We start from the raw sequence: 13,016 nt of genomic DNA on the forward strand, positions 1-13,016 counted from the left end.
ACAATTATTATAAATGGAAGTATGATTAGCTATTAGAACTGAACTGAGTAGGATAATTATATTTTGCATCGTTTTAATACTTCGAGTTATCATATCCACATGAATTGTCACATAGATGAGATTTAAAATTTCTTTTTTTAAACGCAGACTACCTTAGCATCCACAGATAAAGCCATTAAATGATCCAGCAGGGAACTGAAAAGTGTGTGTGTGTGTGTGTGTGTGTGTGTGTGTGTGTGTGTGTGTGTGTGTGTGTGTGTGTAATATATAGACATGCCTATACATACACAAAACACACACACAAAAATATTGGGGCTGTGCAAAGCTTTGGTCCCTGATTCGATCTGGAGGAGATTTGGCCCGATTTGGTGGCTGAATCTCCAAATCTGAATCGAATCAGAGGATCCTTTAATCTCTTTGAATCGAATTGAAACCCTCGGAATTGATTCCGAAAGATTTGAAGGTTCAGACATAGAGACAGTTTTAAATGTTTTTTACATGCCTCTAGGTAGCAGGGGCTCGTGAATGTTGCAATGCTGGGGCACATGGAGCATCCCACAGAAGTATGGGGGGCTCCCCAGTGCGCTCAAGGAAGACCCAGAAGTGCACCAGAAGCACTTCTGGTCCACTTTCAGGTCTACTGGGGAGCACACTGGGGGGACCCTCCTGCACCCCCCAGCTCAGTGACTGGTGCCTCCTGGGTCTGTGGAGCACCTGGAAACCCCCTGTGGCTGATCACTGAGCTGGAGAGGCATGAGCGGGGGGAGGGCTCAGCACGCTCCCCGGCAGACCTGGAAGTGGACTGGAAGTACTTTTGGTCCATTTCCGGGTTTGCTGCTGAGCATGTGGAGGGCCTCCGTGCTCCTGTGGGATGCTCCAGGTGCCCCAGCATTGCAGCGATCATGAGCCATGCCTGCTACCTCAAGATATGTAGAAAAAACTTCTAAAGCTGTGTCCGAATCACTGATTCTGTGAATCAGCATGGAATCTTCAGATTTGGATTTGGCCGAATTGAATCGGGACAGTGATCTGAATCAACAAATCGAATCACTGTCCCTGATTCTGCCTGAATCTGAACTGAACCCACTTTGCACACCCCTAACAAGTGTGTGTGTGTGTGTATGTGTGTACACATGTATTTATGTATGTAGATATACATATACAGGTGTGTGTGTATAGATAGAACCAAAAGAAATCTCATGAGGTTCAACAAGGACAAGTGCAAAATCCTGCACTTAAGACAGAACAATCCCATGCGCCAGTACAGGCTGGGGGCTGACTGGCTGGGCCTCAGCTCTGCAGAAAAGGACCTAGGGGTTACAGTGGACAATAAGCTAAATATGAAGCAATAGTGTGTCCTTGTTGCAAAGAAGGTTAATGGCATACTAGGAGTGTTGCCAGCAGGTCAAGGGAAGTGATTCTTCTTCTTTATTTAGCACTGGTGAGGCCACATCTGGAGTACTGTGTTCAGTTTTGGGCCCCCCCCCGCTACAGAAAGGATGTGGACAAACTGGAGAGGATCCAATGGAGGACAACAAAAATGGTTCAAGGGCTGGGGGACATGACTTCTGAGGAAGGACCAAGGGAACTGGGCTTATTTAGTCTAGAGAAGAGGAGACTGATAGGAGATTTAATAGCAGCCTTCAACTACCTGAAGCAGGGTTTGAAAGAGAATGGAGCTAGACTGTTCTCAGTGGTGGCAGATGACAGAGCAAGGAGTAATGGTCTCAAGTTGCAGCAAGGGAAGTTTAGATTAGATATTAGGAAGAATTTTCTCACTAGGAGGGTAGTTAAACACTGGAATAGGTTACCCAGAGAGGTGATGAAATCTTCATCCTTAGAGGTTTTTAAAACCTGGCTAGACAAAGCTTTGGCTGGGATGATCTAGTTGGGTATAGTCCTGCTTTGAGCAGCGGGGTGGACTAGGTGACCTCCTGAGGTCCCTTCCAACCCTAATTTTCTATGATTCTATGATAGATAGATATTTGAAAATCACATGATCTAAATTCAAAAAAGTTATGGAAGGGGGCCTTGAAGCAAAAAAAAAAAAAATTGCTAATTTAGCTAGTGTCAGGCATAGCAGGGGTAGGATTTCACCCTGTTGTGCCTTGCTTTTTCCACTGTTTGTCTCTACCTGACCCCTGGGCTGTACCTTAGGGCAAGGGTATCCCTGCTGCTGAGACTGCTCCAGAAGAGTCTTAAATGCCAGAAACTACCTCCATGGCCCCTTCTGTTGGCCCTGGGAAGACTGGAGCAGGCAAGCTGGGCAGCAAAGCCTGGATCCACCTGTGCGTCTGCCTGCTTGCAGCACAGGGTACTGCTGGGAGCATGGAGTGGGGTGTGGTCAGCACAAGGGATGCCTGGGTCTGGAGAAGGCAGAAGCAGTGGTGGTAGTCCCCAGAGGAGCAGCCACAGACTGCTGGAGTAGCTGGGGCAGGCACAGCATACCAGATGGGGGAGGAGAGCATTTTATCTCTTCACACAAGGGAATCTTATAGTATGCTTCCATTGATCTCACTGGCAGACAAGGTTCGTTGGGTAAATGTGATATCTTTTATTAGACCACCTAAATAGTTGGAAAAATTGGTTTTTGCAAGCTTTCAGGAACAAAAATGCTTAAAGAAGCGTGCTTGTGCCCAAAACCTTGTAAAGAACAATTTTTCCAACTATTTAGTTGGCCTAATAAAAGATATCACGTTTACCCAAAGAACCTTGGCTGCCTATGTCCTTAGACGAAATATCAATCTCACAGCACACTAGTGTGCCTTAGAACAGATTCCCAAAAGATGCACTAGGAGTTTGTAGCTCAGGACATTGTTTAAGGCACTATAAATCCACACCCAAAGAGACAGTTTGTCTCCCAATCTTGAGATTTCTTGGGTCCTTGTTGGCCCCTGAATGTTCAGGATAGTCTAAAAAACTATTTTACGAGTGTTGCCTTGGATTCAGAGGCTTTTAAAAGCTAGGGGAAAGAGAACAAGAGTAGAAATGACTAATAGTACTCATACTTCCTGTAATGAAAGAATTATCTTCGGCATGACTGGGCTGCCGCTGCCACCTCTGGACACTCTTTACACTGGGAATATTCCCAGGGAAGCGTTTGGCTGGAGCAGAGAGTAGCTGCAATGCCATTAAAAAGTGGTCTCAGTATTGACCTACAAGAGCTCCCACTGGTGTTGCATGCCTTTACATGTCATCCTACCATGGATTGTGCCTCAAAGATGCAGCTTAGCTGAAATGTTGCAATAACTGTGGACCTAATTCTGCACTCTCACCATCATAACTCTCTTAGCATCGGGATTTTCTGTTGATTTACACCAGTGGATAGAAGGACATATCTGAGGGCAGAATTTGCTCCTATGTATTTGAGAGATGAAGCCGCTTTTAAAAAGGGGGGGGGGAGGAGGGACTTATTGACATCCTTGGGAGTGTTTTTATCATGATAAAAATGAAGGAGCTTCATTTTAATTTTGTTTCTACATCTGGGTGCAGATGCTGCTCCCATTTAAATTAGTTACAAAGTTTCCATTGTCTTCAGTGGAGCAAAATTGAGTCCCCAGATGTGTGACACAGAAATATTATTGACTATAGTGGGTGCAGGATCAGGCCCTAAACAATATACTAATAGAAACTGAGCAAAATCTCAAATGTTCAACAATAATACTCGGAATGCATGTTCCTCACAACCTATTTGTTTTGCAAAAACTTTCAAAAACCTTTTCTTTGTAAATTCCTTAGTTCTTTTTTCCATCCAACTCAATAAGGCTACACATTTCTCTTAGTATTTTAATGTTTCTTCTTTGTGATCTGGATTTTAAAAAATAATTACAGAAGCAATAGATTTTTTAAAAAACATGCTACTGCTCCTTTTTTAGAACCTCCAATGTTTGGGCTCAGTTGAAGAGTTGACTGATGAATCACATGCTCTAATGATGTTATTCCTAGTATTCTAGCATCAGCAGCTTTATTCCTATTGCTCTCAGCTACGTTCAGTCAGGGAAATAATGTACTTGTGCCAGTTTTAATAACCCTCTTATGCTTTTGTCAGCAATGATATTGCTACCAATGTTGCCCTTTAAAATATCCTGATGGACTATCTTGGGTAACAGCTTATTGAAGTAAATGGGGCAGGCTCTTTGCAAATGCTGGAAGGCATTGCTGCATTAGTTTACCCTCAGTTCATGGTTATTAACTGCATTTCCTTTGCAATCCTATCCATCAAAAGTAGGAAAATGTATAGTGCTATAGCATTATACATGTTACTTAAACAAGACTTAGCACTAAATGTAAAAAGGAACTGTAGGGTGTCTGCAGATATGTAGGGAGGCTTCTTTGATGCTTTGCGTGTTGAAGCAGATTTCATTAATTGAGTCTGTTGGAGCATGCTAGTCAGCGTACCACCAGCAGTCTCTGGATCCCGTGTACCAGTGTCCCTGTGCTTCACAATGGTGGCAGTGGTGCTTTAACTAAAGCTTGTCACATGAAGCACGGGGACACTGATGCATGAGATGCTGCAGGCGTTTTAGTTAGAGTGGTTCTCAGAGCCAGTGTAATTAAAGACACCTCCCCCACCCCCAGAGCACATGTAAAACACCTATAACATAATCTCAGCAGGTCAACCACTGATGAGACCAGACTGCAGTTCTCCAGATTTCTAGTCCTCTGTTTTATCCATTAGAGTCTTCCCTTCTTCCAGTTTACTGTCTACATTATCCCACTTCAGCCTCACTCACCTCCATGAGGTGTTGATTATAAAAGAGGAATGTAAATTATTTAGGCAAGTTTTTACTCATCTCTTCTTTCTTGAATTTATGGTCTTTCCTTCAGTCTTTTCAGATCTATGAGACTTGTAAATATGGAATGATATTTTTTCAACAGCATTTTATGCTACTTCTTTCCTCGAGCAAAGGGATAGTCATCATTTTAATCTCATAGAAGGGTGGGTGTTTCACAGTTCAAAGCCTCTGAAAACTAGAGGCACACCAATATATTGGTCCATATCAGATTGGCACATGTAAAAGGAAAATTGATATAATCGGCAATTAGCTTTTTTTGGCCAGTGTAGCTGATAATGTCACCAATAAATGCTGCATGAAGGCACACAGATGCAGCATACACAAGGCCAGGAATGCAGACCAGCATCTGGTTGGTAAGTCTGTGGGGTGAAGGGGGAGGGGTCAGATCAAGGCCCCCATGGTGAAGAGAGGAGTGGGGCAGGTGCTGGTGCTGCCCAGCTGGGACAGGGCGCAAGACAGAGCTGCAGGTGGCTCATCTGGAGGGGGCAGGGAGATGGGGGACAGCTCCTTACTGCTGTGTGCAACCCCAAGGGAGGTACGGGAGAGGCATGTGCCCTCCAGATCTGTGCTCAGGGTAAGGGCAGGTTGCCCACTGCAGACTTGGGGCCAGGGGCTGCACCAGTCTTCCCAGCAGGGGGACTGGTCTGGGGCTGCGGTCAGGGTGTGCAGGGGTGGGGCAGGCAGTGGCAGCACTGGGAAGGGGGGCTATGGGGTGGGCTACAGCCACCCCAAAATTCCCTAAACCCCACTATATTCCCCATCCCAGCACCGCCACTACCCACCCTGCCTGCCCCAAGCACAGCCGTGGCCCAGCTCCGTGCCCCCACCCTTGTCTCCAAGCCTGCAGAGGGCAGCCTGCCCTCACCCCACACACAAATACAGGGGGCACATGCCTCCCATATCACCCCAAGGCTGTGTACAACAGTGGGAGCCACCCCCCCTTCCCACCCCTCTGTGCCCCATGAATGAACTGCCCACGGCTCCATCCCACGCTCTGCCCTGCCCTGGCTGGGCAGCACCTGCCTCAGCCCCATCCCCTCCCTCACCATGGGGGTCTGTATCTGCCCCCGCATGCCCCTTTCCTTCCCTGTGCCCCTTCCCCTGTGCAGACTTGCTCACCAGATGCTGATCTCCAAGCTGCAAGGCTGCATATTGGCTATTGGATTGGTATCAGCCAGTTGGCATGGTTGGGAGAGGATTGATGTTTTTGCCAGTGCTTCCCAATTCTTTGTATAGCTAAGTCCCTGGATACAATTTTTGTCAGTCTGCATGGCACATTCACTTGCAAGATGTAAGATGCATAGTCAGTCTGACATCTCGGACTTTCCAGTTATGTTGGAAAGTTGTAGCTTATATACAAGCAGTGATCTTGATTATTTGAGGAGAGTTACAAAGATTATAACTAGATACTGTACCATGAAAATACATGATTGTTTTTTCACTCCTAGGAGCTATGAAGGATTGTGGGTTCCAATCCTGTGTCTGTCTTCCTGACTGTCAATTTCTGTTGACTGAGATGAAAGCACAGCTATCCTTTTTCAAGTATGGTTTTCAGCCAGAACCACTGAAAGAGAATGGAAAATATGATGGATCATGTTGCACTGTACTGCACAAAAACGCTCGTGTCTGTTATTAAGTTCCACTATACCTGTTGCTTTAATAAATCTTAACTACTTTTTTTTCCCTATCCAAACACTTTATACATAAGTCTGTCAGCCCAAAGACTAGTTTCAGTTACACAGACCTTGAGTCTAGAGTAGTGCAGTGAAGTTGATGAAGCTGCTATGAATGGTAAGCCACTTAACTGAAAGAAGAATTAGCTTTGTTCAGTGCTTGATAGTGATTATTTACTAAAGGGTGGTGATTATTTACTGGAGTGTATTTCTTATGATAGAATGTACATGGCTCCTATTTATTGCTGATTGCTCCGAAAGTTTCACCTCTGATACTGAGGCATATTGGAGAGTAAAAATAAGTCTCCTTGTGCATAAGGCATAAATGAAATCAATTTAAATGTGTCACTGTGCTCTTACAGCCCCAACAAAAAGTCCCTTAAGGTTTAGTTTTCTCAAGTCTGTGAACTTTACACAAGACTCAAGGTGCTGACATCCTTGTATGATTCATAAAGAAATATTCTGTTTACACATGAACGTAAGCCTCCATAAGTTGAGTTTAGAAATGGTTTGAATGTGGGGCAGAAATTAGATGTAATAATGAAAAGCATTTGATTTTCCCAGAAAATGTGTTAGTTACAAGGTCAGCATCTGAAACTGATGTACACGTTCTTGTTACTATAAATGCTGTTACAGGGCTCCTAATCCAGAGCTCTCATTAGGGGGTTTGTCACTCAGCTATAAAAAACAGTATATTGGTAGCAAACATCTCAGTTTAGATGGCTTTTTTTATCATAAACTAAATTTTAGAAACAGGAGAGGATTTTATTCAGAGGCATAACAATCAGGGTGGCAGCAGTGGCAGTAGCCAGGCTAGGTCAGACCAACAGCAGTAGCAGTTGCCACCATTTTTGCACCCCTTCTGTATGTCCCAACCTTAGTTGCAGCACTAAATTTTTTGCCATTTTAAAAATGTAAGAACTGATACAATAGGTCTTCACAAGTAAAACTCTGAAGTCATTGAATGTTTCCCCTACCCATAGAACTACATTGTATAGGTGCAGAAATAAAGATCATCAAGTTGGGAAACTTTGATTATATTATAAGTTTAAAAATAGATAGTTAAAATAGATTTGTGAGGAGGAAGTGACTTAATTCTAATTGGTTGATCTGTAAATATAGATTTAAATCTGTTTGTACAACTAAAGAAAGGGGCTAGTCACATAAATATCATCACACTAGATATTTATCCTTTTAAACCATTCCGATGAGTATTAAAACTTGTTAACTGAGTAGTGTCCATTGACTTTTAATATCAAATCTCATGACTAAAACCCTATAAATATCTGATAATATAGGTATTTGCTCTTTTGTAAATCAGTCTTTTCAGTGTGAAGTGAGAGGAATTCACTGTCTCTCTCCTCCATATGGAACAATAAGGATGTGTGAGAATAAGTTTTTCTTTCTTTCAGGAGAGTCTGAAGCCCCCTGCCTTTATCAGCTAACTCTCATTCTGTTGTTTGGTATCATTGATCATAATGCTCTCCAAAATCAATGGATAAAATGTTGCATCTGTCCGGCAAACTTCATGGGAGTAGTTGTTCCTCTTGGGGTGAAGGGGCAGGAGCTTCAAACATATGCAAAAATAGCTACATTAGAATGGGAACCCTGACCATTTACCTCCCATATGCTCACTTTTCATGTTAGGGAGGCAATAATGAGCATAGGTCTATAGTAATAAGCAAGATCACACTACCTAGCTCAGTATATGGCTACACTGCTTCTCTTAGTACCCTGATTGAACCCGGAAATGATGCACAAATGATCTTTTGCAGGAGGTAGTTGAGGGCTGATCTTGCACTCTTTGCATTTCACTGGCAATTACTGGGACCTAAAATACTTTGGTTATAGTCAGCATTTTAAAACTTAGATGGCAAACATTATACTTTCAAAAATTAGGAAAATTTATACTTTTATTTGAAGTGCTGTAACAGTTCTTAAGGCAAATAAGAACTATTAGTGCTCAACACCTCTGGAAATCAGGACGTGTCTTTTGAGGGGGCTATCTTTCTACATTTCAAAGTGTTGCCCTTTGTGCTTTATTTGCAGACCCCTAATGCAAAGAGCCATTTATCTCCAGCAGATATGGCTGATTACTTCAATCTCCATAGCTCTGAATGATAATTCAAACACAGTCAGTGTTTCTGCTGTGACATGTACATTGTCTATGTCATGCAGACTCAGTAGTTCTTATCATTTGGACTGCTAATACTAGCCATTGCTAGCCAACTGCCCAGTAAGCCCAATAAGTGGTGGGTATTGTATTAAAGTGCACATGGCCTGCTCAAAAGGAATAGACTAAACCACTTACCGTCTCTTCTTGGGTTTTTAAACTGTTTAAAGCTTTTAGTCAAATAATATTTACATTATAGTTGCTTCTGACCTCAATGGAGAATCAGAACTTCATCACTGCCTTTTTTTTAAATAAGAAAAATTAATGAAAAAAGAAGTGATGTCCCAGAGATTTACAATGCAAGTTCAGGACAGGATGCAACAGGTGGATGGAAAAAAGAAACAGGCAGTGAGTAAGAGGAGTAAAGATTTTTTGCATACTCCCCACCTGCCAACCTGTTATCAGATGGTCATGTTCTGGACATTTCCAGGAAAGATTATATGAATAAATGAGTCTTGGTCCTGCAAACACTTGAAGAAAGCCACATATGTGTTTATACATTTGCAGGACCTAAATACCGTATATTATACTGCAGCATCACATCCGATTCAATTTTTATTACCTTCTCACCTCATGTTATAATAACAAAATGACAGTCAAGCACTTCTGCTATTATATTTACGGTAATTTTGAATGATTATATGGGAACTTATACAGGAAAGCATGGCTTACTTTGAACCTCCTACCCTTTCCTCATCTATGGCTTACAATAAGTAGGCACAGTTATCAAACTCTTGTCAGGACTTGTAACTTGTCTGCAATAACAAGGTTAAGCAGCAACAGCAGTCCATGCTTTGTGGTTGCATGCCAGTAAAGTACTGACAAATTGAAAACTGTAATGAGAATAAACACATTATGAATATACTCAGCACACTGACACTTTTACATTAGGAACTGCAGTCATGTTAAGTAGTCTTGTCTTACCCTCCCCATTGCTCTTGAAATATGGGACCATTTTAAACCTATCACGTGCTCTACAACAATAGTAATAAATGTGTCCCTTGGGCCATAATCCTGAGGTCCACAGGACATGATTTTGTATGCTTTTGTTCCTGTTTGGTGTGTTCTTGCTTACCCCCAGTAAATAAGATTGAAAGTTAATAAGAAGAGTGGTTTTATAAATGAAAACATAAATTGTCATGGCATGGGATATTGTTTTAATTTTAGGCCATCAAAACCTTCCTACAACAGTGGGTCTGCTGTTTTTGTTCTTTAAAATTATACTGTATGACCACTGTTTATATAAATATTTATTACATAGTAATACTAAAATAAAATATTTGCTTACAATCCATTTTCTAACTGAATTCTTCTACAATTATACCCTTGATGTTGTTCTTTAAATCACTTCTGGGGTTACAAGAGGAGAAGTGTGTATCTTCAGGTTTTTTATTTAACATGTAGAAGAACAATGAAGGAGTTAAACCACAGCTTAATGCATTAGTTCTTTACATTTGGAGCCACAGGTCTCAATCTGGCTGTTTATATTTGCAAGTGAAGGGAATGTGGTGGTTTGATTCCACTCCACAGCACATTTCAATTCAGAATATAAAGTAGCACAGTAACAAGCATTTGGTACAATAGGCAGCCAATAATATAATGCAAACTGAAGCACAGCTCTTAGCAAGCAGGTGTGTCACAGTCAGGAGTGAGATAGATTGGCAGTGTTGCGTGGGGAAGTTTGTACAATGACTGCCAGCACTGTCTAGAGTAGTCATTATCTTTCTGGTTTTCATGAGCATTATCAAAATGTATTTAATTTTCTCCATCCTCCTGCCCTCCCCCCAGAAAGTGAGATTCTGATCTGTGCCTCTAGGAGGCACAGCATACCCCCCACAGAGTTTGAAGATAGTAAGCCAATTGTGGCTTTGATATGCTTTGGGGCTTTAGGATTAAATTGTGGGAAGGGGTAGGGGCTGAAATAGTATAAGTTAGGTAGCACAGAGAGATGCTCTAAGTTATACCAACCCAATGTGAATTGCCTACAGGCACTTTGTGTTGTGCAGAACATACTTCCAGCCTTGCCAGGACTTGAGAAGGGACACATGTAGGTTAGCTCATGGGTGTCTGAGGTATCGAAGTGCCTGAGTCATGGAATTCTCTGCTGCACACTGCATGTTATTTCTGGCCTTTGTACACAGGGACCATAGTAAAAAAAAAAAAAAAAAATGTCCCTCCCAGTGAAAAAGAAACATCAGGAAGCATGGACTACAATATCACATACTTCACTGTCATGATAATGTCATGTATACAGTTAAAATCAAAATGCTAGAGTAGGGGTTTATACATAGAGGACCAATTTATGACTGGCCCTGCAAGCTCAGGCAAGTAGTACAAGAAAGCACAAAGGTCTTCATGAAAAGTTCGTGCCTTTACTGTGCCTTGGGAAGCACGATGTTGAAAAAAGTGTGAGGAGGAGGAGAGGCCTCAGACTGATCAGCCTTGCTTACTGGACTGTGTTGCTGGCCCATATCTGGAGGTGGGAGCAGATGCTCACTTCCCAGGGAGAGAGCCTCACTGCACTGTGATTAGAGCAGGCAGTTTTCCTATCCCACAGAAAAAAATCAGTTTCAAAATTTCCCCATTCTGCATCAGGACAAGACAAAAACATTACCAAGTACTTAAGTAAAATCTAGAAAAGCCACTTGCCCACATATTGTTATAACAATTGTCCGGGATGTGTCCAGCTTCAAGTCTCTATTCTGACCAGAGACTGGAATGTGTTAGCTCTGTGTCCAAAGGTCACCAAGATCATGGATATTTTTAGGTGGGCTTCTGTCTTTCCTGTTTGGAGGTGTTCAGATTTATATAAACAGGTACTTGTTGGACCAGAGACATGAGATTTCGTAGATTTAATAGATTTCATAGACCTTGGATACTGGTAGGGACTTTGTGAGATCATCAAGTCCAGCTCCCCTGCCAGAGGCAGGAAGTCTGCAGGGATCAAATGATCCCAGCAAGATAAACATCAAATGCCTTTTGAAAGAGTCCAGATAGGTGCTTGCACCACCTCTGGGGAGAGTCTGTTCCAGACCTTGGACACTCTGACTGTAAAGATGTTTTTCCTTATGTTGAGTCTGAATCAGTCTTCCAGAGGTTTGTGACTGTTAGACCTAGTTATCCCTTGGGGAGCCCTGATGAACCCCCCTTATGTACTTATAAGTAGCCACCAAGTCCTCCCTGAGCCTCCTCTTTGCCAGGCTGAAGAGTCCCATGTCCCTCAGCTGCTCCTTGTAAGTCTTGCTCTCTTGGCCTTTCATCATGTGGGTGACTGTCCTCTGGACTCTTGAGTTTATCCCCATCCCTCCTGAAGTGGGGACCCCAAAACTGGATGCAGTACTCCAGCTGCAGCCTCACTAAGGATGAGTAAAGCGGAAGAATGATATCTTTGGTTTTGCTTGAGATGCATCAATGGATGCATGCCAGAGTTTGGTTTGCTTTGCCAGCCACGGCATTGCATTAGTGGCTTATGTTCATCTTGTGGTCAGTCAAGACCCCCAAGTCTCTTGGTTGAGGTACTAGCAAGAGTAGCACTACTGAGCCTATAAGTATGATGCTGTTTTTTTTCTCCCAAGGTGTAGTACCCTATATTTCTCTATGTTGAATGCCATCAAGTTTTGGTCTGCCCACTTTGCAAGCATGTCCAGGTTGACCTGTATCCCTAGCCTGTCCTCCAGTGTGACTGCCTTCCCACATAATTTAGTGTTGTCTGCAAACTTTGCCAGTCACATCTGATGCCCGAATCCATAGATTCATAGAAGTAGGGTCAGAAGGGACCTTGTCCTGCCCTGGGTAGGAGAAAAACCGGGCTTAAATGACCCCAACCAGGTAGATGTCAAGCCTCCTCTTAAAGACCCCTAGGGTAGGAGCCAGCACCACTTCCCTTGGAAGTTGGTTCCAGATCCTAGTCGCCCTGACAGTGAAGTAGTGCCTTTAGATGTCTAGACTAAACGTACTCTCTAACAGGTTGTGGCTGTTATTCCTTGTTACCCCAGGGGGCGCTAGGGGGAACAAGGTCTCTCCCAAACCCTGCTGGTCCCCCCTAGTGAGTTTATAGATGGCCACCAGGTCCCCCCCCCCAGCCTTCTGTTGTGAAGGCTGAACAGGTTAAGGTCCAATAGCCTCTCTTCATAGGGTCTGCCCTGCTGTCTCTGGATCATGCGGGTGGCCCTCCTCTGGACCCTCTCCATGCTGTCCATATCCTTCCTGAAGTGTGGCACCCAGAACTGAATGCAGTACTCCAGCTGCAGTCTGACCAGTGTCGCATAGAGGGAGAGAATCACTTCCCTGGACCTGTTTGTGAAGCACCTACAGATACACAAAGTGCGATTGGCTCTGCCAACTGCTTCATCACATTGGCAACTCATGTTCATC

At 43.1% G+C, this 13,016-nt stretch overlaps 1 long non-coding RNA gene across 1 annotated transcript in view; it reads left to right on the forward strand.

The window, feature by feature from the left end:
* Nucleotides 1–8,889, forward strand: part of LOC109291620 — a 17,892-nt gene extending 9,003 nt beyond the window's left edge. Inside the window, exon 2 of the long non-coding RNA XR_002095910.1 lies at nt 6,245–8,889. This is a non-coding gene — a long non-coding RNA (uncharacterized LOC109291620). The remainder of the gene's footprint in view (nt 1–6,244) is intronic.
* Nucleotides 8,890–13,016: the final 4,127 nt, after the last annotated feature.

Source organism: Gavialis gangeticus, unplaced genomic scaffold (assembly GCF_001723915.1).
Source record: "Gavialis gangeticus isolate Ggan-Ray unplaced genomic scaffold, GavGan_comp1, whole genome shotgun sequence".
NCBI classification, from domain to species: domain Eukaryota; kingdom Metazoa; phylum Chordata; order Crocodylia; family Gavialidae; genus Gavialis; species Gavialis gangeticus.